Source organism: Bubalus kerabau, chromosome 14 (assembly GCF_029407905.1).
Source record: "Bubalus kerabau isolate K-KA32 ecotype Philippines breed swamp buffalo chromosome 14, PCC_UOA_SB_1v2, whole genome shotgun sequence".
Classification (NCBI taxonomy): domain Eukaryota; kingdom Metazoa; phylum Chordata; class Mammalia; order Artiodactyla; family Bovidae; genus Bubalus; species Bubalus kerabau.
This window is the reverse complement of record NC_073637.1, coordinates 28,767,588-28,787,492: the sequence shown is the minus strand read 5'-3', so window position 1 is coordinate 28,787,492 and position 19,905 is coordinate 28,767,588. Positions and strand designations below refer to the sequence as shown.

The 19,905-nt window shown below is 43.6% G+C and overlaps 1 long non-coding RNA gene across 1 annotated transcript; it reads right to left on the bottom strand.

Annotated features, from left to right (window-relative positions):
- Nucleotides 1-2,772: 2,772 nt before the first annotated feature.
- On the bottom strand, nt 2,773-13,830 carry LOC129626713 (uncharacterized). Its single transcript, XR_008702156.1, has 3 exons — nt 13,805-13,830; nt 10,256-10,487; nt 2,773-3,143 (listed from the first exon to the last, which is right to left on the bottom strand). It is a non-coding gene; the product is annotated as an uncharacterized LOC129626713 (long non-coding RNA).
- Between the last annotated feature and the right edge of the window lie 6,075 nt (nt 13,831-19,905).

Below are 19,905 nucleotides of genomic sequence, written 5' to 3'. Positions count from 1 at the left end.
AGTATATACAGAGAAAGATACACGTGCGCACACACACACACACACACAGAGACAGAGACAGAAAGAGTGACAAATTGGAATAGACTGAAACAAAGATCCATGGAGCCATTTAGAGCTTTGAATGCCAGAATTAAAGGTTCACTAAGTAGTCAACAATGAAATGAATGGCACACAAAAGTACCAAGCAAGAGCCACTCTTTTTGATACAAAGGAGAAATGTAGCCATTAGTATACATTTGCAGCTAATAATGTAGATTGTCATTACCAGGAATGGAAGACCCAAAAGAACAGAAATTCCTATCTTCTTTGTCCCCTAATGAATCCCAAGTGTAGAGCAAGCACTCAGTAAACATTCGTTGAGTGAATCACTTTTCAACTTACAATCAACCAGAGATCATAAAGATACATCGGTTCACAATTCCACCCCGACTTGAAGGAAAAAGCAGTCACTTGAGCTCTGGAAATTTCAAAGAGTGGAGGCACTATTTCCAAAGCAGCTCCTATGACGTTTCAGTTCAATCCAGCAAACACGTGTTTGTGCTAATTGATGCCACACTGTGCCACCGGAGATGCAGAAGATGCTTCTGCAGTGCTCATGCTTGTCTTCACAGGGGACTCTCTGCGGATCCAGGTTAGTCAGCACAGACCCAGAATCTCAGTACATTGGGTTCCACAGAGCAGAGGAGGGCTTTTGTCCTGAATTCTGCCTGATTTTTAGACAATTTCTCACTCTCTTCGATGTGAAGACCAACACTTGGGGGTGTGTGTGTGTGTGTGTGTGCACGTGCGCATGTGTGTGTGTGTGCACTCACTTGTGGTGGACTCTTTGCAATCCAAAGAACTGTAGCCCATCAGGCTTCTGTGTCCATGGAATTTTCCAGGCAAGAAAACTGGAGTGGGTTGCCATTTCCACCTCCAGGGGATCTTCCCAACCCAGGGGTCGAACGCATGTCTCCTGCATTGACAAGCGGATTCTTTACCACTGAGCCACCTGGAGGCCTGCAGACCAACCCTTAATAATTTCAGATTGTCTCCTAGCTTGTATCTGTTCTGCTTCCTCATTCTGGCTAACAGGGATTAGCTGATCAAAGTGTCTAAAATCCCTTCGGACAACCATATGGGAGGAGAGAGGGAGTGTAGTGTTCAGCCAGTTTCCATGCATCCCCTGAGATGGCTTTCTCAACGATTCAGGACCGTCACTGCCTCGGTCCCCTGCCAGGCACGCCATCACATGAAACCAGGCCACTGTACCCATTTTCTCACGCATTCATTCATTCCATCAACACTGAGTACCTGGCCCTCTGCTTGCCTCTAGGCATCCTGAGATAAGGAACCCGGATTTTTCTTCTCTACTTCACTGGTAAGTCCCTTAAAGCTGAGTCAGGCTGATTCTTACCTATAAACTTCATAGGCCTGGGAGTTTACCCAGGAAGATTTCTATAGCTGTGTCTCCTCTGTGTGAAGGGAGCAAAATCAGGGGTCTCCATATTGCCAAATGCCTCAGTGCAGCCTACCCGGGCCGGCAGCCTGCACCTGGGCTGCTTGTCAACTTGCCAGGGTCTGTGGCACCCCTGCACCATCCACCGTGCACTGAGAGATGCCAGGAGCTCCTTGATCTCGGGGTCTGGAGCAGCCTGGGTACTCCTTTTCCAAATCTCTAATCCTCACCATCACTATGTGCCTCCCCCGTGCCCAGCCTGGCTCTCAGAACCTGTTTCTAGGATTGTTTTGCTGTTTGGCTCCCAAAACCTCTTTAGCCTTCACTCTAAATCCTTTTTGAATGTCAAGCTTGCTTTCCTGTGTGCCATCTCTTCAACCCTTGGGAAGATCTTCTATCTGGCTGTTAAACTGACAGCTGGCCACCTACCTATAGCGGGTGTGTGTCTGTGCCCCGTTTTGCTTTTTGTTTGTTTTTGGAGAGTTCCATTGACAGCATTCCTGCCATGTTTGAATCCGCACAGTGACTTCAGATTTAATTTTGTTCAATTAAACAAACCTTAACCAAGAGCCTACAAAAGAACCCTGCTCTGCTGGGGAAGGGGTGAAGGAGGGATTCATCAAGGCAGGTGTGACAGAGTGGATGGACAGGGGTAGATAGGCAAAATGGTGGTAGGATATGAAAAACACTCCAGCATCCAGCGATAAGTAAGTGCTGGAATGGAGCAGCAAAGCAAGGCAAAAACCCCGCAGTGAGAGGACTTCCCTGGTGGCCCAGTGGGTTAAGACTCCGAGCGTCCACTGCAGGGGACGTGTGTTCGATTCCTGGTGGGGGATCTAAGATTCAGCATGTCACGTGGAGTGACCAAAAACTCCGCTGGGAGAATTATAACCAGCCTCCGGAACAGCCCTGGGGGTAAACAGAGAATATCAAGGTGGGGCTGAGAAGTAGAAAGAGGCTCCTCAAGTCTGTGGCTCAAGTTGGTGAGGCGTGTCATGTGTATCAGTGGCAACACATTCTTACTTTGTCCTTTAGCTGCTGACTCCTACGTATTTGGAGTATGCATGCTAAATTGCTTCAGTCATGTCTGACTCTTTGTGATCCTATGAATTGTAGGTAGCCCGCCAGACTCCATCCATGGAATTTTATACTGGAGAAGGTTGCAATTTCCTCCTCCAGGGGATCTTCCCAACCCAGGGATCAAACCCAAGTCTCTTACATCTGCATTGACTGGTAGGTTCTTTACCACTAGCGCCACCTAGAAAGCCTTTCTGAGTACGAAGTTCCCTTTTTAAAGCACACATACACACACACACACACAAAATTCAGGGATCTCTTGCATGAAAATGGCTATATTTTTAATAACCTACGACTAAGAAAACACATGTAAAAAAATACAATAACACATACCTTGAAATTAACTTACTTATTTTACAAATTACAATCTCTAAGCATCTGTGAGGCCTTATTCAGAGCACAGATGGTGCTTGGTGTGAGAATTGGGCTCTGGTGTCCCAGGTCATGCCCTGCCACCCTGTACCTATCCTCCACTCACATGCCTTCAGATAGGTGCCCGGGTCTTGGGAGTGGGGAGCTGTGTCTATTCCCCTCACTGGAGTTTGAGGTCAGGCAGGCATCAGACACATTCTCTGTTGTAAGAAGTTCTCTCTGGTAGGTATGAGAAATGCACTGAGTGAGGAAGAACCTGGGGTCAGAGAAATCAGTTGAGAAGCTATTAGATTTCAATGACAGAAGCTTTATGCAAAACTGTGTGTGTGCGTGTGTGTGTGTGTGTGTGTCTAAACTATGCACAAAAACTCTGTATGTACATCTCATTGATTCAAGTTTTCTAATTCTTTTTGTTCTTTTTCTTCTTCCTATAAATATTGATGAAATCTATCTTAAGAAAATCTGTATTTTAAAAATATCTCTTAAAATAAACTTTCAAACTCTGATCCAATCTTAGGTTTTCTTCCAAAAAAAAAAAAGACTCATATGCATTTGATTTGACCAAAAAAAACTGTACTGCATAGAATAAGCCAAGTTTCCAAATGATGACTCAAATGTGTTTCAGGATTCTTAAAGATCCCTACAGCCAATAAAATTAAGACATAACAATAGATCTCTCTTGTACCCTGGGTGAGTCTTTTTCTACTCCATCAAAATCACTGGCATCCAGGACTGCATGACTTTATCTTGGATTTTCCGTCACTGCCGACCACGACAAGAGACATCGACACCGTCTATATATCTTTCAAGCACATTAATTTTAATCTGTTGAAACCACTGTTTTACCTCCCATTCAGCTCAAGAGCTTTGAAGTTGACCAAATGATGAATCCAGTCTGACTACTGGCTTACAAGGACCAAGCTTCTTCCTTCTGCTGCCTGTAGCTCAAGTTTTCATTACCCATATTAAGAAGTTTTTAGAAAAGCAGAAATTTTGCAAGGTTGATTTGTTCTTCAAAGAAAGAGCAGTGGGCTTAAATTTGCCTACTTTCATGCCTGCTGAAATCCCAGTGTCCAGTAGATTGTTAATCGCTTTCTGAATACATGAAACACGTAAAAAAAATACCCCAGGTTTTACGATCTATGTTGGTTATCTACTGTATTGCGCCCCTGAATACCAAAAGGGAAAAGACTTTGTAGTGGTGTTTTGTTACGCTTCTAGAGGAGGGGTCCAGTGGAGGGATGATATAATAGGATCTATTCTCCACTCATAAATCCCCACCCATCCAGGAGAGAATAGAATCCTAATATTTGCATTCTTTTAAACCAGCCCTTGCCTAAAGTTCACCCCTTCCTGAAATTCGACTCAACTGTTCAGCACATGTCGACCCTGCAGTAATGAATTGGCACAAGCCTAATTCTTATGATGATTAATGGAGAGACTCGGATGCAGCCTATTATTTCATCCAAAGTTAAAACACGGATTCATCATTAATCACTATAAGGAATGGGCTCAGTGATTCATAATTCTAAGCTAGCCCATTTCCTCAAGGATCCCGTTTGCCTTTTGTTTTTCCAGAAGTGGCACAGTTCACTGCCTTGTGCTACCCACATTCAGACGTGCACACTTTCTGATTAATTCTCTTAAAAAAAGTCACGTACTCCAAGCGTTTTACTTATAACCCCAAAGCCTCTGAAAAATCATACTTCTTTCAGATACCAGTCTTTTTCTGGATCCAGCTGCCCTCAGATTACCCAAGTTCAAACAAGTCAATAATTAGATTGAATGAATTAATCACAAGTCAATAATCCTCAGGCTATCTTTGGTCCTCAGCAAAGAGCCGTGTTTGGGGTGGGGCATTTGGATTGAAACGGCACTCCCCGCAGTTACTTCTTCATTGCTACTGCTCACCTGCAACCAGATGGATGGTTGTCAGTGGCCAAGGAAGAGCAGCAACACAAACCAGGCTTCCCCTTCTGGTCCTGGCCCAAAGTCACTGACAAGGACTGCATCACTGCTTTCTACATGGAAACCTGCATTGCACTGTTTACCATCTTGATACTCTTTTCTCTAAAGCTGCCCATCCTGCATAAGGACTTGATGCTTTTCTGCTTTACACGAATAAAATGAAAACCTTTACTATCCTAGAGCACCGTCTCTTGCCTTTCCTGGTGGTGCTCAGGCCATGCACAAAAACCAACAGCTTCACGGACTTCCCTGGCAGTCCAGTGGTTAAGACTTTGCCTTCCAATGCAGTGCCAGTTTGATCCTAAGATCCTACATGCTGCTGAGTATGGCCAAAATATAAATAAATACAGCGTTGTAAATCGACTAAAAAAAATTTAAAAACAACAACTTCACTGCTGGCATGACTGCATACTCAGTGCTCAGAGAGGCTTTAGTTCCAGAACCAACTCTTAGCTTTTCTGTTCTTTGCCTTCTTCTCCTCCTTCACCTACCTCCTTCCTATTTCTCTCCCTTTACTCCTCTTTCTTTTCCCTCTCAATTTCCCCTTTTCCCCATTTTTCCTAAGATGAGGAACCTAGTAGTAAACCCCAGATGACCACTTACTCCAGTAATGGCATTTGGGAATAAAGAGCTTGGGAGAGGCATGGAGCTTGTCACTATGATCCATGATATCCTCTGAAGGAGTTATAACGTATAACCAAGTCAATTAGGCAAGAATCTTAAATAACAGGCATCCGATTGGAAAGGTGGAAGGAAACCACCCTATTTGCAGGTGACACAACCTAATGTATAGAATATCCTAAGGAATACACTAAACAACTATTAGAACTGTTAAACAAGCTTAGTGAGGTTGTAGTATGCGAGAAAAATGTACAAAGGCCTATTGTATTCTATACAGTGGCAATGAGAAAAATACAAAAGAAATTAAGAAAACAGTTCTATTTACAATAGCGTCAACAAAAATAAATACTTAGAAATACATTTAACAAAATAGTGTAAAATGAATACCCTGAAATCTATAAGACCTTGTTGACAGAAGTTAAAGAAGAACTAAATAAATGGAAAGGTATCTCACGTTCATGGATTGGAAGAGTTAAGGCTATTGTTAAGTTGATAATACTCCCCAAATTGATCCATAGATGTGATGTGATCACTATCAAAACCCTAGATGGTTTCTTTACAGAAATTGACAAGAATGGGGTGAAAAAATAGAACCCACAGAATGGGATAAAATTTTTTGTAAATAACATATTTGGTAAAAGATATGTATTAAAAAATATACATAAAGAATTATTACAACTCATTAATGAGAAGGCAACCCATTTTTTTAAAGAGGACAAAGGAGCTACATAGACATTTTCCCAAAGAAGATATACAAATGAATAATAAGCTCATGAAGGGATGCTCAACATCAGTAGCAGGGAAATACAACGAGGTACCACTTTACCCCACTAGGAAGATGTGTTGGTGAAGATGTGTAGAAGTTGGAAACCTCATACTTTACTGGGTGCAATGGAAAATGGTACAACCACATTGGAAGGCAATCTGGCCATTCCTCAAATGTTTAAACCTATGGTCACATTACCATAAGACCCAGCAGTTACATCTCTTCAGTATACATTGAAGAGAAAGATAAACACACGTGCACACAAATGTTTGTTTGCAAATGTTCATAGAGGCATCATTCATAATAGCCAAAACATATAAACAACCTACATGTTTATCAACTGATGAATGGATAAATAAAATGTGGCTTATACAAGCAAAAAATATTATTCCACACACACACACACACAAATGAAGTACAGATACAAGCTACAACATGGATTAACCTTGAAAACATTACCTTAAGTCAAAGAATGCACTCAAAAGGTCCATATGTCTATATCAAATGTTCACAATTGGCAAATCCATAGAGTTTAGTTTGCTAGTTCCCCAGGGCTGGAGGAGGGGGCAGCTTATGGGAGTTTGGGATTGATGGCTAAGGAACACAAGGTTTCTCCTGGGAGTAATGAAAATGTTCTGAAATTGATTGTGGTAATGGATGTACAACTCTGTGAATGCACTAAAACACCATTGATTATACACTTAAATGGGTGAATTCTCTACTATATGAACTATATCTCAAGTGGATTTTGAAAAAAAAAAGAAGAAGAAGAATAAAAAAGAAACAATTTAAAAGAAGTAAGTCATAGCTTGAAAATCAAAGCTTTGTGGAAAAGACAAAGCAAATTCTCCAGAATACCAAAAATTTTAGGCCACTAATTTTAAGTTCTGGTATAATTTTTAATGCTGGGATTTATCCCAAGTTTAGACCAGTCATTTGCTTTACTTGTATCATTTTTGTTTATGTCATAAAATAGTAATTAATAAGTTAAGTGAAAGTCACTCAGTCATGTCCAACTCTTTGCTACCACATGGACTATAGTCCAGGGAATTCTCCAGGCCAGAATACTGGAGTGGGTAGCCTTGCTCTTCTCCAGGGGATATTCCCAACCCAGGGATCAAACCCAGGTCTCCTGCATAGCAGGTGGATTCTTTACCAACTGAGCTATGAGGGAAGCCAAAATAGCAATTAATAAAATTCAACACTTCAACAAGTCATTGTGAGAGTCCTGATCATCGTCAGTGGTAGCCATTGTCATGGTCCTTAGGCTCTGCTGCTGCTGCTACTAAGTTGCTTCAGTCGTGTCCGACCCTGTGCGATCCCATAGACAGCATGCCACCAGGCTCCTCTGCCCCTGGGATTCTCCAGGTAAGAATACTGGAATGGGTTGCCATTTCCTTCTCCAATGCATGAGAGTGAAAAGTCGCTCAGTCGTGTCCGACTCTTCACGACCCCATTGACTGTAACCTACCAGGCTCCTCCGTCCATGGGATTTTCCAAGCAAGAGTACTGGAGTGGATTGCCATTTCCTTCTCCACCTTAGGTTCTCATCCTGCCTAATGAAAATATTCAAAAGTCTGTCCTTTCAGTTAAATTCTGGTGCTTAGGAAACACTTTAGAAGAGATTCTTTGGTCAGGACTCAAAGAGATTTGTGCTTTGTCATCCAGGAATCTGCAGCAGGATTCAATGAGATTGAGAGTGAAAAGCAGGTGGAAGAGGGTGTCTCCAGTATCCCAGGCTTACCCTTCCCATTGCTCTGAGCAAAACTGGAGGCTTGTGAGTAATTAAGAGCATTCAATCCACCAAATATTGTGTTTTTGAAAAAACAGCATTTATTGTCTCTTATTTGTTTAAAATTATGTAATTTATTACTACAGCATAGCCTAGCCTAACCCATATAAAATAAGAAAATTGGAGCCAAATACAGGTGACGTGATTATAAGAAAACATTGTGCTGAGTTAAGTTGCTTCAGTCATGTCCAACTCTTTGGGACCCTATGGACTGTGGCATACCAGGCTCTTCTGTTCATGGGGTTCTCCAGGCAAGGATATGGGAGAGGGTTGCCATGCCCTCTTCCAGGGCATCTTCCCAACTCAGGGATTGAACCTGTGTCTCTTATATCTCCTGCATTTAACAGGCAGGTTCTTTACCATTATTGCCACCTGGGAAGCCCCCATCTCTCCCATAAGTATCCCTAATTTTAGCATTTCAGGGTCCACCCTCACTTCTCTGGATGTCTATTGTGCTTATCATCTGAGTCCTCAGTAGCACTAACTACACATCTCATTTTATTGCTACTCATCTATTAACATATACCTTGTTTTCTCAAACAGATTATAATCTGCCTGAGGACCAGAATCATTTCTAGTGTCTTCATTTTCTCAGGAGTCCAGAAGTGTTGTTGTTGTTCAGTGTCTCAGTTGTGTCCAACTCTTTGCAACCCCATGAACTTCAGCATACCAGGTTTCCCCCTCCTTCACCATCTTCCAGAGCTTGCTCAAACTCATGACCATTGAGTCACTGATGCCATCCAACCATCTCATCCTCTGTTGTCCCCTTCTCCTCCTGCCTTCAATCTTTCCCAGCATCAGGGTCTTTTCTAATGAGTGGACTCTTTGCATCAGGTGGCCAAACTATTGGAACTTCAGCATCAGTCCTTCCAATGAATACTCAAGATTGATTTCCTTAAAGACTGACTGATTTGCTCTCCTCGCAGTCCAGGGGACTCTCAAGAATCTTCTCCAACACCACAGTTCAAAAGCATCAATTCTTTGGTGCTCAGCCTTCTTTATGGTCCAACTGAGAGCATTAATTCTTAGGTAGGTTGATAAGGCGGAGAAGGCAATGGCAATCCACTCCAGTACTCTTGCCTGGAAAATCCCATGGACGGAGGAGCCTGGTGGGCTGCAGTCCATGGGGTTGCTAGGAGTCGGACACAACTGAGCGACTTCACTTTCACTTTTCACTTTCATGCATTGGAGAAGGAAATGGCAACCCACTCCAGTGTTCTTGCCTGGAGAATCCCAGGGATGGCGGAGCCTGGTGGGCTGCCGTCTATGGGGTCACACAGAGTCGGACACAACTGAAGTGACTTAGCAGGTTGATAAGGAGTCTGGGGCCCTCAAAGAGGAGAAAGGGATTTGGGGCTCTCAAGGAGGAGAAAGGGACAAACTTTTTTTCTACATTGCTTTGTCTTAGTCACGTAAGACGTTTTTTCTTAAACTTTGAGTTGTTAGGCAAACAGTCTTTAAGACTAACTTTCTTTAAGCCCAGAGCTAATGACACAACAAAACAACTTATCTTGATCAAGGGTATGTTTTTCCTTAAGCTCTGTACTAATGATTTTTTTTTTTTTTTTTAGACTTTACGTAACTATATTAGTTTTGCCAAATATCAAATGATTATTAAAAACAATGTATCTTGCTGGAAGACATGTTTCTCCTTAACAAGAACCTTCTGACTAATCTTGTCATCTTAAGACATTTGTTGTGGGACTGGGTCTGGTTAGACCTTTCTATTGTCAGTTCTAATCTTGTTAATTTAAAATGTATGTTGTGGGAGTGGGTCTGGTAAAAGTATATAAGGCCTTAATAAGACTAGTGAGTGGGGCCCCCTCCGTCCTCCTTCTGATGTCTATGTCAGAAGCTTCCTCTGTCCTTTTTCACTGTAATAAAACTTCTGCCACGCAAAAGCTCTGAGTGATCAAGCCAGTCCCTGGTCCTGAAGCTAAAACTTCTTCAGAGATCACGAATCCTACATCATTCACCATAATCTATCACAATTCTCATATCCATACATAACTACTGGAAAATCCATAGCTTTGACTATATGACAAAGACATTACTTTGTCAGCAGAGTAATGTCTCTGCTTTTTAATATGCTGTCTAGGTTTGTCATAGCTTTTCTTCCAAGGAGCGAGCGTCTTTTAATTTCATGGCTGCAGTCACCATCTGCAGTGATTTTGGAGCCCCCCAAAAATAAAGTCTCTCACTGTTTCCATTTTTTCCCCACCTTATTTGCCATGAAGTGATGGGACCAGATGCCAGGATCTTCAATTTTTGAATGTTGAGTTTTAAGCCATCTTTTTCACTCTCTTTCACTTTCATCAAGAGGCTCTTTAGTTCCTCTTCACACTCTGCCATAAGGGTGGTGTCATCTGCATATCTGAGGTTATTGATATTTCTCCCAGCAATCTTGATTCCAGTTTGTGCTTCATCCAGTCTGGCATTTTGCATGATGTACTCTGCATATAAGTTAAATAAGCAAGGTGACAATATACAGCCTTGATGTACTCCTTTCCCAATTTTAAACCAGTCCTTTGTTTCATATCCAGTTCTAACTGTTGCTTCTTGACCTGCATACTGGTTTCTCAGGGGCAGGTAAGGCGATCTGGTATTCCCATCTCACACAGAGTAGGAATTCAGGGACCACTTGCTGCTGCTGTAAAAGATGCTGTCAGTCCTAAATTGCTGACCTTCAGCAAATAGATAACCTTGAAAGTTTAACTCCATCACTGCCCTCAGCAAACCCTTCATCCTTCAGACTCAACCTCCATGTGGTCTTCAAGAAATGCCTCCTGGAAGATTTTTCTGAGCCACTCAAGCTAATTTGCCTTAATTAGACTTTGTAAAAATCTCTACAATTACTCTTTATTTTATGTAATAATTATTTGCCTGTTTGTTTATCTTTGCTCCTTGATTGCAAAGCCCTGAAAGATGAGCATTATGCCTTACTCAAGATCTTAGAACTGCTTGCACCGTGTTAACAACTGGCATATAAAAGATACTCGATGAGTGTTTATTGAATAAATAAATGAATCATAAATAAAGACAATGGCTGAAGAAATCTCAGGGCTTCCCACTGAACTTGCTACTCTGCTTTTCACCTCAGTCTCTGGAGCCCTTTGACCCCAGGTCGCAGCCTTTCAATGGCTCCGTGGACATAAGCCCTTTGGACGCCCACCCAGATCACACAGAGGCCCCCTCCTCTGGCTCCACTGAAACGACAATGAAGTCCATGTGAAACCAGCCTGCATTCAAGTGAAACCAAGGAGAAAAGGTTGTCACACTCAAAAGACAGATGTTAGTACTTCTCAGTTTCAAACTGAATCCTAGCTCTTGTGAAGTTCAAGTTTCATTTCTGCTGGGCCAGATGGAATTTCCTGATTCTATGTAAGAAAAGTTGAATGGTCTATGTTAGAAGACTTTGAGGGCTTTGGGACTCTATCTAAGTGTTACCCCATTTTACTTTGGTGATTAATATGTACATCTCTTTCCCCTTAAAGTGCACACATTTTAGATTTCAAGAAAAAAATATATTTTGGTTTTGTTTTCCACAAGATATTCATTGTGTTGCTCCACACCAATAGTAAGAAAGCAGGTAGAGACAATTCCCAAGATCCTTGGTGATCACTCCCAGGAGGAGGCAGACTGGGAACGGAATACAGAAAGGCTCTGTTCTCTACCCAGCACTGACTCATGCAACCCCGGAAATTGCTGAAATCTTCTGTGCCTCTATGGCCCTGTCTGGAAAATGGGTTAATCACCTTGTCTCCAATCTGCCTCCCTGGAGTGTTGCAAGGATTAATGAGTTAATAATGCTTGGAGAGCACTGGGACCTCTGGATGAAAGATACAGAAGAACAAAGTATGAGGGTTATTATGCATAATTAAAAGCTCCAGCAGGAACGTTGGTCTGAGTTAACCACCAATACCACAACCAGAGCTCAGACATAACACAGGACTAATCTTCAAATAGATACCATTTCCAAATTTTAAACTTAAAAGGGAGTTTCAGTCTGATTGCATGATTACACCAAACTAACTCATCTTGTGAGCAGAGGCTTCATAATCACCAAGGGTAAATGCATGATTCCATTCATGCCCCAAGGCGGTTAGTAGTTATTGCCCAGATCCTGACCCAGAACTACCATGAGTCTCTCACCCATGAATATATGTATATATTGGCTGCACTGGGTCTTCCAAGCTGTGTGCAGACTTGGAAGTGAATGTTGTGATGCACGAGTTTCTCACTACAGTGGCTTCTCTTGTTGCAGAGCATGGGCTCTAGGCACACAGGCTTCAGTAGCTATGGTGCTTGGGTTTAGTTGTCTCTCAGCAAGTGGGATCTTCCCGGACCAGGGATCAAACCCATGTCCCCTGAATTGGCAGGCAGATTCTTAACCATTGGACCATCAGGAAAGCCCTGTGAGCTCCTTTAAGATGAGCTTTTTTGGAGAACTCTTGGGGCATCAAATCCACTGCTTCCAAATCATTTCCCTACATGATCACGGATTCTTGATATTCTTTTAATAATACAACAAAACCCTTTTCAAATTAGGGAGAAGACTTAAAATATAATTAATGCCCAGTGTAGTAGAGCAGAGCACCCAGCCTGGGAATGAAGTCCACCAAGACACAAGAGACCTGGGTTGATCCCTGGGTCAGGAAGATCCCCTGGAGGAGGGCATGGCAACCCACTCCAGTATTCTTGCCTGGAGAATTTTATGGACAGAGGAGCCTGACAGGCAACAGTCAATGGGGTCACAGAGAGTTAGACACGACTGAGCACACAGCACACTGATGTAACTGATTGCAGACCCCACCCTCCGCTCAGCACAGGTTTCAGTAGAGAGGAGAGAACACATGACCTCAAGCTCAGGCATGAAGGTGAGTTCCTCCACCATACAGAGGCTGTGTGAGAAAGGAGAGACCCAAAGACCTCACAGCTGGCTTCCCAGCGTCATACGGAGCACAGTCTGCACAATGGAGAACACTCTCCTCTTTCTCCCGAGCCTCCACTCACACCCCCCAGGAAAACGCACAAGCCACATGCTCTAGAAATCTGGGGAGGGAAGACAGTGACCAGAGCCGCTGTCCTAGTTTCTGTGGGTGAAAAGGCAGCATATTGTGAGAGCTCATCACACATAACCACGCTAACAACCCTTTTCTCAAATGACTGCCTACACTCTTTTTCAGCGGCCTCGAATCACTCCAGCTGTACAAAGTGGCCTTTTTGCTGGTCAAGTTGATGTCTCAGTTGGACAGGCTAGAAAGAGCAGGGTTTTCAGAATGGAGGTGATGCTGTCCATCGACCTCATGGGAGTCTGCCATGGACACTCGAGTACAGCAGTCCAGGCAGGACTGGCCATGAGTGAGCACAGCCAGAGGTGCATGCAGGTGGCCACGGGGTGGAGGATGTAGGGATCAAATTTCGGAAGCCAGGCTCTGCAGCCTGAAGGATGAAGCCCTGGGAGCTGGAATGACTTCTTCATAAATGTGAAGGGAGGAAATCTGCTTTCTCTGTGTTGATCCATAACACAGAAACAGGCCCAATGCCCAGCAGGCTGACACAGCTTAATCCAATAGAAGGACATGCTTCCTAAACACACTGACCCAAGCTGGAGTTACCTAGCCACTGGCCACTTCCTGAACTCAAGCAGAGGCTACTATGAATGATTTAAATTGTTTTAAATGACATTTTACAGTGAAAAGCACTCTTGAGTCTCAGGCTGACAGAAGAGGGGGGGAAAATAAAGAAAAATTTGAAGTGGTTGCCTTACCAGTTCAGATACTGTCGAATAAGTCCTTCTCTCAAGGCTCCTCTTTCAGTATTTATATCCTATTTTTTATAAGTGGCTTCCCAGGTGACTCAATGGTAAAGAATCCACCTACGAAGCAGGAGATGCAGGCTTTATCCCTGGGTCAGGAAAATCCCCTCGAGAAGTTAATGGCACTCCAGTATTCTTGCCTGAAGAACTCCAGGGACGGAGGAGCCTGGCGGGCTGCAGTCTATGGGGTCGCAAGAGCTGGAAAAGGAATTAGAGAGAATTTGAGAATTTTAGATTCAAATTCAAATGTTAGAGAATTTGAAGCTTTACTATAAAGAAGAATTCTTTTTCCTACAGAATACAAGGTTTCACTTTGCATTCTGAAGCAAAATTTAAAAATTCAAATAAGTACAGTTCTGTTCTTTGAAATCGCACTGGGAAGTGGGTAGAGGAAAAAGTCCAGTGAGCCTGATGGCGGAGGATGGAAGACTCTGGCTTGCACGTCCCGACTCTTTCCTGTAGGTGGCAGCATTTGTTTACAGCTGTCAAATTTCCCTTCAATGGCGGCTGGAGGGCGACTGGGTTGAGTGAGTTTAAGCCTGGCTGCTGCTTTCATTTCCAGAACATCTAGCATAATCAATTAAAATTTTAATATCATTAGGTAACTGCGTTTGCTGAAGGGAAAAAAAAAAAAGAAACCCAGAAATCGGTTCTGCCTGACGGAAGGAGAAGTAGCCTATTGATTACATGCAAGGTCACAGCTCAAGCCCCACTCACATTTTTTTTATCTGGACCACACATTGAATCCTTTATTTTCCTTCTGCTGAAATCTACATAAATGCAGCACAAACTGTTGTTTACTATTCTCTTGTCCTTCTCAGGTAGATTTTAGAAAGAAAGCAATGAAGAAAGAACCCATGCTAACTAACACTGAAAATTCAGAAAAGCCATGAATGGTCTACAGCTGAAACCAGGAAACTGGGCTTTTTATTAACAATAAAAAAATAATAATAATAAAGTATGCAATTATATCTTAAAGTTATATTTTAAATATACATATGATGTGTATATATATATGTGTGTGTATATATATATATATGGAATGGAATAAATTTCTTAAAGTATTAAAAATAAAAAACCAGATGTGCCTTGAAACACCAAACATTCCACTGTCTATGCTTGGGGTCTCTGTGATGATTAATTACTGTGAAGACCCATAGTAAGCCAGAGAATGCGGTGAGAGCAAGTCTCCAACTGCCACTATGGTCAGTCTTTTGGAAAGCTCTGTTACTTAAGATCCTCTGCGGCAAACACTCCAACCAGTAGATCAGGATCAACCAGTAGTGCCACCTGGCTCCCCTGGGGCATGGCCTTGGTAGCGCTGTCCACGCCGCCCACTCACCCCATTTCTGTCCAAGGCTTCCTGTTGGGAAAAGACACCAGCTGGTGTCCAGTCCTCCGAGGCCTCCTTTGGGTGGACTTTCCACCCCAGCCTGCACCCATCCTTGCCCAGGCTCTCAATCCTTTGGGAAAATAAGAAGTGCTCCACTTCTTGAGAGTTGCCCGCCCCTGTTTTGGGGTCAGAAAGCCCCACTCTTTGGGGAATTTCCAAACCTTATTGTTTGTTTAATTTCCTGAAACCTGCCTTCTGCCCCTAAAAACCAAAAGCTGTTTTGCATAGTTGTTTCTGTCCCTTTAATTAAAGAAAAATTGGGTAAGTGTTGTTTTGAAATGTTCACAGCTCATTTAGACAAAACTGGACACCAGGGTAGCACTGTCAGATTTGGGAGTGATTACTTTGAAATTGTGGTAACTATATTATTAATAGGAAAGGAGAGACCATATCTAGTATTTTAAAACATGTCCTTTCAGAATATAAAATAAAGCTTAAATGTATTACTTGGAACTTATTATAGAAAAATTCAGAAACTTACATTAAAAATATGGGTTCTGTAGTCAGGTTTGCCTGGTATTTGTTGTTGTTCACTCGCTAAGTCGTGTCTAACTCCTTGTGACCCCATGGGCTGTAGCACCCCAGGCTTCCCTGTCCTTCACCATCTCCTGGAGTTTGCTCAAACTCATGTCCATTGAGTCAGTGATGCCATCCAACCATTTCATCCTCTGTCATCCCTCTTCTCCTCCTGCCTTCAATCTTTCCCACATCAAGGTCCTTTCCAATGAGTTGGTTGTTCCTATCAGATGGCCAAAGCATCAGAGCTTCAGTGTATACACCCTCAAGGTGTATGGGTATAGGAAAGTTACTGGATTTTTTGCTAAAGCTCCCATGATGACATACCACAGGCAACTGCTACTGCTGCTGCTAAGTCGCTTCAGTTGTGTCCGACTCTGTGCGACCCCATAGATGGCAGCCCACCATGCACCCCCGTCCCTGGGATTCTCCAGGCAAGAACATTGGAGTGGGTTGCCATTTCCTTCTCCAATACATGAAAGTGAAAAGTGAAAGTGAAGTCGCTCAGTCGTGTCTGACCCTCAGCGACCCCATGGACTGCAGCCTACCAGGCTCTTCCGTCCATGGGATTTTCCAGGCAAGAGTACTGGAGTGGGTTGCCATTGCCTCCTCCAACCACAGGCGAGGGGACCCCTAAAAGACAGAAAACTACTTTCTCCCAGTTCTGGAGGCTGGAAGTCTGAGATCAAGGGGTCAGGAGGGTTATTGTCTGAGGCCTCTCTCCTCTGCTTGCAGATGGCAGCCCTCTCCATGCCTTCAAGTGATCTTCCTTTGGTGTCTATGTCTAATCCCCTCTTATAAAGACACCAGTCATGTTGGATTAGGGTCCACCCTCATGGCCTCATTCCAATGTAATTACTTCTTTGAAGACCCTATCTGCAAGCCCAGCACTATTCTGAGGCACTGGGGATTCAGCCTATGAACTGGGGTGTGCATGCCTGTATGCTAAGTCGCCTCAGCCGTGTCCAACTCTTTCCGACCCCATGGACTGTAGCCCATCAGGCCCCTCGGCCCATGGACTTCTCCAAGCAAGAATACTGGAGTGAGTTGCCATTTCCTCCTCCAGGAGACCTTCCCAAACCAGGGATCTTACCCACATCCCTTCCTGCATTGGCAGATGGGTTCTTTACCACTAGTGCCACCTGGGGTAGGGAGACATAATTCAGGTAACAGTTACCCAGCCTTTTGAGTCTCCGTTTACTCACATTTAAAACAACAATAATAGTAACAGCCTGTGAGTCATTCTGCTGATAAACTGCCATCAGGCAGTAAAGCTCTTAGCAGGATGTGTAGAGCTTGGGGAATGCTAACTGTGGGCTCTGCCACCATCAACAAAGGCATAGGAAGAGATAACACCTATGGACACACTCAGCATCTGTGCCCTGCATTGCTGAGTGGGAAAGACGGCACTGAGAGGGATGGACAAAGGAAAAAGAGAGACGAAAACACAATCTCCAGACTCCTGTCCCATTTCTGACACAAATCATCTCAGAACAGAAAATCGCTGTATCCACAGGAAATTCCAGCAGAGGAGGGTCCATTTAAAGATCTGACGTCTATGGACTTCCCTGGTGGTTCAGTGGTTAAGATTCCACGCTTCCAATGCAGGGGGCACAGGTTCGATCCCTGATCAGGGAACTAAGATCCCACATGCTACACGGCCAAAAAATAAAATTCTGACTTCTAGAATTCAAACCAAGTGTGGATCCAGGATGACAACAAGAAAAGAGAGATGAATTTTCCTTCCCTCAAAGAAGACCTAGTCGTGCACAGAGCTGGTCACGCAGAGAAGAAGCAGTGGCCAAGTGACTGGCACCCCACTCTCCCAGGCACACTGTCTGGGACGGAGTTTCACGTTCAGAGCTCTCCTGGTGATGACAAAGGCGGACCTTCCGTCCCTGCTTCTCCAGCAAAAATGCATGGCCATTCACCCAGTCACCCAGTGGCTGCTATCCCTGACACTGGCATAGCAGCCAGCTGCTAAAACAACATTGCTAAGGCAGCCCACGACACCATGGCGGGAAAAGGTGGAGATTTCTTGCTGGAGGGGAAAAGGGCCCCAAGAAAAAACAACCAAGCAAATGTGTTCCAGAAAGAAAGACAAACAGATCAACTTGGCGCCTCACTGTTTCCTTCTTCACCCTCTCCCTGGTGTGTATGTGTGTGCTAAGTCATTTCAGTCGTGTCTGATTTGCCACCCTATGGACTGTAGCCCACCAGGCTCCTCTGTCCATGGAATCTTCCATGCAAGAATACTGGAATGGGTTGCCATTTCCTCTTCCAGGCTCCCTGGGGCTTGCTTTTAATTTATGATACTTGGTACCAAAGAGACTATCTATAGATTTAACATTGACATTCCTTTCATGCAGTAATCCTTGGAATTCCACTTGCTGTAATTTCTACAGAGTGATATAAAATACTTTTTTTTTTAGTAGGCACATTATATTGAGCTATCTTTTCCCAGTATTGGTGGGAGGGGGTGGAGTTGAACAAGCTAACACACCCAAACTGGCCTCTTTCAGCCCACATCCAGGAAGAATGCTAAAGAGACAGATGTTGGATTACAAATTGTCGTGCTGTCTGTTGTCACAAAAAACTCCAATGGACGATGGCTCTAATCACATGATTTTCCCACACAAGCAACTCAGACTCTCACCTGACTTAAGGAAAGGGTTTGTGTGTGGTCAATATGACAATTTCAATAGGGCTTGTCTTTTCTCCTGTGGAGAAGGAAATGGCAACCTACTCCAGTATTCTTGCCTGGAAAATCCCATGGATGGAGGAGCCTGGGAGGCTACCGTCCATGGGCTCACAAAAAGTCAGACACAACTTCACTTTCTTTCTCCATAACGTTGGTATACTTCATAAAATTGTGTATAGTTGTCCCATATACAGCAAAGTAAAAACACAAGAACAGTACACTCTGCTGCTGCTAATAAAAATTTTGAAATTTCACATTAAAAAAAAAAAGAAAAGGGGGGACTTATCTGGTAGTCCAGTGGTGAAGACTCCATGTTCCCAATGCAGGGGGCCTGGGTTTGATCCCTTGTCAGGGAACTAGATTCCATGTGAATGCAGGGGGCCTGGGTTTGCCACAACTGAGGTGTGGCACAGTCAAATAAATAAATAAATGTTTTACTTTTTTTTTTTTTAAAGGAAAAGCAAGATGTCAGATCTTTAGCACTAGATGCTTACTTAGTGAAAACTTTCCATTTTGCAAGGTGGGGCCAAGGAATTTCTTCCTCTCTCTGTCTACACCTCACCATCCATGATCATAATTGCTGCCTCGGCCCAGCTTCCACTGTATCGCCCTGGCTGCCAGCCCCAAGAACACCCTGGAAAGAAAAATAATGGCTTCCAAAGATGCTCATGTCCTAATTTCCCCCAAAGCGTGACTGGTTACAATAGAAAATCAAGGTAAACGGAGGTCATTAGTCAGCTGAGCTCAAAACAGGGAGATTAGCCTGGATTTTCCAGATGAGACCTGATGTAATCCCAAGGGCTTCCTAGGTGGCACAAGTGGTAAAGAATCCACCAGCCAATGCAGGAGACACAAGAGACAAGGGTTATAACCCTGAGTCAGGAAGATCTCTTGGAGGAGGAAATGGCAACCTGCTTTGGTATTCTTGCCTGGGAAATCCCATGGACAGAGGAACGTGGCGGGCTACAGTCCAATCACGTGGACAATCAAAAAGAGTTGGACATGACTGAACACACACACACACACACACACACACACACAATGTAAACACAGGGCCCTTAAATGCAGAAAAGGTGGCAGAAACATGGTGTCAGAGTGATGTGATGTGAAAAAGACTAATCCAGCCATTGCTGGCCCTGAAGATGGAGAGAGGGAGTCAGTAGGCAAGATATGCAATTGGCCTCCCAGATGATGGACACATCATTCTCCCTGGGGCCTCCAGGAAGATACATGGCCTTGATGACACTGTGATTTTTCAGCCCATGGAGACCCACTGCAGAATTCTGAATTACAGAACTACAAGAATCAATATATCTGTGTTGGGACTTCCCTGACCATCCAGTGGTTAAGACTCTGTGCTTCCAATGCAGGGAGCACAGGTTTGATTCCCAGTCTGGGAACTAAAATCCCACATGCCTCTCAGCCAAAGAAAAAAATTAAAAG